The sequence below is a fragment of the Panthera leo genome, chromosome B1 (genome assembly GCF_018350215.1).
Source record: "Panthera leo isolate Ple1 chromosome B1, P.leo_Ple1_pat1.1, whole genome shotgun sequence".
NCBI lineage: Eukaryota > Metazoa > Chordata > Mammalia > Carnivora > Felidae > Panthera > Panthera leo.
In genome coordinates, this window is record NC_056682.1 from 8,102,261 (window position 1) to 8,107,456 (window position 5,196).

At 37.4% G+C, this 5,196-nt stretch overlaps 1 long non-coding RNA gene across 1 annotated transcript; it reads left to right on the forward strand.

Moving 5' to 3' along the window:
* Positions 1–548: 548 nt before the first annotated feature.
* LOC122216835 lies at positions 549–1,900 on the forward strand. The gene is made up of 3 exons (XR_006201144.1): positions 549–573; positions 1,216–1,284; positions 1,870–1,900. It is a non-coding gene; the product is annotated as an uncharacterized LOC122216835 (long non-coding RNA).
* The last annotated feature ends 3,296 nt before the right edge of the window (positions 1,901–5,196 follow it).

Sequence of the window (5,196 nt, forward strand, 5' to 3'; positions counted from 1 at the left end):
GCTCAGTTCCAATTAGACTTCCCTGGGCATGGCTTACCTCCTGCTCCCTCCTTGTTCCTACTATTTTCCTCCATGTGGGATATCTCTCCATCACCTGTTTCTGTCTACATTTTGCCCATCGTGCAGGACCAATTTCAAATGCTGTGCCTTCCACGAAACCCTTTCTAATTGCTTCAATCCTTCCTCCTTTACGTGCAGTTCCTGTAACAACTCCATACTCTATCATTCTCTGCCCTGCATTCTTCATATACCTTTCTTATTATCCTCTAAACTCCTTGGGAACATGCCATTTCTTATGCATTTCCTTCTCCTTCTTCTTCCTATATCAAAGTTTACGTAAAATACATCTCAAATGTAATTGATGCTCACAAATGTGCATGCATTGAAAGAATCAAAGAATGAACAAGTCAGTTACTCTTAGAAAAGCATTTGTTTGGATACTCAGTGTGCTCTCCACCCTTCAGCACACTGCCCTGGACCCTGAGAAATCGATCTCTACTGATCACATCAGTCATTCTTTCCTCTGCCTTCCAGGTGGCATGGCCAATAGGAAGGACAACAAGAAATACAAAGGTAAGAGAAAAGTAGCGGTATTTATTCTCCCTCTAGGCCAAGTCATGGGTTGGCCACAGCTGCGTTTCTCCCCCTAAGGCACAGCTCTTGACAGGCATCTGGTAATCACTTCCTTTCTTTGCCCCTTCAAGCCGATGGGTGAGAGTTTTGATGTTCACTGCCCCTCATTTACCTTAACTTTGTCTCTTTAAAATATGTTCTCCATGGGGCGCCTGGATGGCTCCGTTGGTTAAAGTATGACTCTTGATTTCGGCTCAGGTCATGATCTCATGGTCTTGAAATGGAGCCCTGCACCAAGCTTTGCACAGGTCATGGAGCCTGGTTAAGATTCTCATTCTCCCTCACCCTCTGCCCCCACTTCGAAAAATAAAAAGTAAACAACAAATAAATAATAATTTTTTCCAGTTTTATTGAGAAATAACTGACATACATCATTGTATAAACTCTGTCTCTCTTAATCTCTGTGCAATCAACTGATTGAAATGTGACATCTGTGACTCATATACAAACTATGAGTCATAGAAGGCCTTTAGAAAATAAGTTGGCTCATATAAGACATTATTCTTTCTGATAATGTGACCAGGGCATCATATCTTAAAGTATTTATTATATAACTGAGATTTGATTTCCCCTTACTCTTAGGTCAGAATAAGGGATCTGAGAGTAAGGAAAACTGGTTTCCCACCCGGATGCTTATTCTCATTTGCTAAGGTATTCAACATAATCATATATAAACTATTGATATTATAAATTATTAATTAACAGTAGCTTTTCTTATATATAGGCTAAGTGCTATTTATATTTCTTATTTGAAAACATTCCATTTATTATTTTTCTGCTAATACACAGAATCACTGACTCAGAGAACTAAAACCAATGGTTTTCATACCATTATCCAAGAGACGTAGGGATTCCCAAGTTATGTGTTAACTTCAACATAAAAAGCGAAGTGCATTTGATTTTAAGCTTTTAGCAAATATGTGTGCAAGATGGGCATCAAGGTACTAGAAATTATCTTAAAATGACAATACTAAACATGTCATGTGGTAGGGCCCAGATGAAAATCTTTTCTGCCTACCAAAAAAAATGACTTAAACAGGTTGAGAAATCTGTTCTTTGATTCTCTTCCAACACAGCCAATAACCATGTGGAACTTCTTTTCAGCTATAAAATAGCAGTAATTTATGTAACTCACAGAGGTTTTAAGATGATTAAATAGCATAACAATATATATAACATCCTGCTCAGGGCTTGGAGAATGTGCTCCACATACACTAGTTTTCTTATTTTTCTCAGAATCGTAGTCACTGTCCAGAAGATCACACCCTGACTTCAAGTTCAAGGTTAGTTCTGCCTTACTGATGCTGTACCAATATGCCTTTAGGTACATGAATTTCTTTTTTTCAGCTATAATTTTCTCTTTTGCAGATAATGTCGACTTTAGCATACCAGGAACATCTAGGTTACAATATGGAATTTACTCAGTGTTGGAAGTTCTACCGATGTTTTCTTGTCTGTCAGTGTATGTAGCCATTATCTTAGACATTTATTTGTTTCTCTTCTGATACTTACAAGCTATGAAATTAGAAAGCCATGGCATACATGATTAGAGCATTTGATTTTTCATCCATAATTTGCTGTCATTTTGAGATTGTGAATTAAATGACTCCTTTAACTCTGTGTTTCTGTCTGATGACTTGCAGACACTGCTGACCCACGAACTCCGGAAGAATGGCATGAGGTCCCCGTGCCTCTTTCTCCTGCAACTGTGGGACTGACAGCCACCAGGACTCCACTTCCTACCAAGATGACCCTTTCTTTGGCTGACTAGGTCATAGGTCTGACATTGGCAGATCAGGCAATTCTGGGGGATATGAGTTTTTTAATTTGTTTCAAATGCAGGAATTTGAGTCAAATTCTATTGCCGATTAAAAGGAAATTTGTAGTTCTTGACTTAGTAGTTTGATTTAGCAGTTTTGTAGTTCTTGAGTTAGAAATGTATGGTTCATGGGTATTTGTTCAATCTGCTTTGGTTGAAACCAGTTTGGTATTTTCACTCTTTGGCTATCTAGGAAAGGATAGCCACGTGGAATCAATGGATAAAAGCGAAAACTCCACATGTTTCAGAGAAAGAAAATGTCTGAATTCCAATCCCTTGAATAATACAATATAGCCCTTAATTTTCTTTAAAAATTTCTGTTTCTCCTGAATTTTGCCTCTGTATATAAATCAGGCATCAAATACATACAAACACACACCTGCTTGTGTTTGCAGTTGTAAGAAGGTATTTTACATGTGGGGATATGTCTATAGAGAGATTAAAAAATAGTAGGCAGACAGATAATAGATACTCTCTCACACATGCTAATTGTCAGATCGTTCTTGCATTTTCTGTACCCGATGTCTAGATCTTTGTGGAGAATCAAATAATTTGTCTTACTAATGAGGCTACCTTGGTTGACGCTGGCATATGCCATGCATGAAGAACAGGGACTGTTTCCAATGTAGAAACCCACAAGAGAATATTCCATCGATATGGAAATTCTCAGAAATGCTGTTACTTGCAAAGTGAGTCATAAGGCACAAGCCCTCTGCTCATGGTGTGCCAAATACGACTGAGGGTTATGTGTACTTGTGTGTACTTGAACACAAAAGGGCCAGGAGTGACATCCTGTAGTGCTACAGGTCCTCAGACCCCTGGTTGGGGCCCAAGAGTTACTTCAAATGAGAAAGAGATAAGAAAGGTGATGTCCTAATCATCTTCCACTTTTATCAAACCAAGATCCCTGGAGGAAAACCGGGAAAACCCCACTCAACACAGAAGAGATGAATCCCATAATATGGGACACCAGGAAAAAAGGCAGGAATTGAAATAAAGAGGAAGCTATTGCCACATTTAATACAAATATGATTGTTTACTTATATATGATGGATCATTAGACATACTAAGAAAAATTCTGGACATGGTGGGTTGTTGTTGTTGTTTTTTCCTAAAAAAAGAGTGTTATTTTTCTTCAGTGATAAATCACCATATTTGGCAGAGATTTCTCTCAGAACATTCAAATTGTCATTTGAAAAATAATAATTGTCTACATTTTAGGGAATCTACCATGTGCTAAGTATTTTATATTTTATATTTTAGCTTAGCACTCGCTATCATCCTGTGCCATATTTTATCTCTTCCATTTTGAGGAAAGGGTCTAAAGAAGTTAGGACAATAACTAGGTCAAACATGTTATTAATGGTGCCCAGACTATAAGTGGCTGTCCAGTAACTGTGCATAATCCTAACAAGAAAGAATGAGGGGATGATCAGTAACCCAGATGCTTTTCATTTATAACTCGAGACACTAATGAGCTAGAAGAATCATTGTTGAAGAAACCAGAGATAATTATCAAAGTGATCTTTCCATACCTTTGGCAACAAGGATAACATAGGAAGGCACCGCTTGAGCATATTAAATAGCAATGGCTAATTTTGATTTTTGTCAATTAACACATTTTGTCCTTACTGTAAAAAAAAAATGACCTTGACTGTGGTCTACAGAGGACAATATAAGCTTGAAGCTAGCAATTACTAAACGATGGTTCTTATCTGGTTTTGCACACTTGGGAGCCAAGATCCTGATCGTGATAATCACAGATAGTGGAGGGATCTTTGCGGCTGTGATTGAGAAGCAGCACTACAGGATGTCACTCCTGGCCCTTTTGTGTTCAAGTACACATAACCCTTAGCTGTATTTGGTGTAGTTTCCTGAGGAACTGGGAAACCGTTTCCAAAGAGGCTGTAGCATTTTTTTATGTTCCCACCAGTAATTATCACACAATATATATAGTTGAATAAAGAAATCAGGGACAGATGACTTATGACCATATTTAGACCATGAATCTAAGAGATAGACAACCAATGTTAGCTTGTTGAAATATATTCCAAGAGCAGTGTGCAGACAGAGGAATGCATTCCTTTGCATATAATGGGAATTATATACATAAATATCTGAACTGTGTCTTGAAGTATCTGTCATACAACTGAACTTCTGCCCACAAGTGAGAATCAAAGTATTTAAAAACTAATACAGCATCGAAAACAACCAGTATTCTGCTGGTCTCCTTAAACTGGCTCTCGAGAGCCAATTATTAAATATTCAGGAATTTGATCATCCAGTTATTAAGTCTTTGGTACTTTTAAATCACCCATTGGTGAGTGTTTATACCACAGAAATTGGCAAATGCCGCAACAGAGGCATTAGGTCTGGAGACCTAGTTTACCAAACCTCTGGAACCAGCTAATCAGAATGGATGCTAATACAGTAGGAATAGAGACCAGTTATAAATAACAATTTCTTCTGCATCAGTGTATTCTAATTGAATATCAACTCTGTTTATTCCCTAAGTAGTACATTGGGCATATAGTTAAATTCCAGCCTGATGGTAGTATAGAAATTGTAAGATAAGTGCAAAATATTCATAATTTTGTGGTAAGTTTGGAAATTACCTCGGTTTATGTGACATTTAAGTATTATAGTAACAGAATTTGGCATTTTAGAGAATGTAGGAGATTTGACTTATGTTTCAATTTATAATAGGAGAATTGACTTAGCCTCGTGACTTTAAGTTAGAAAGT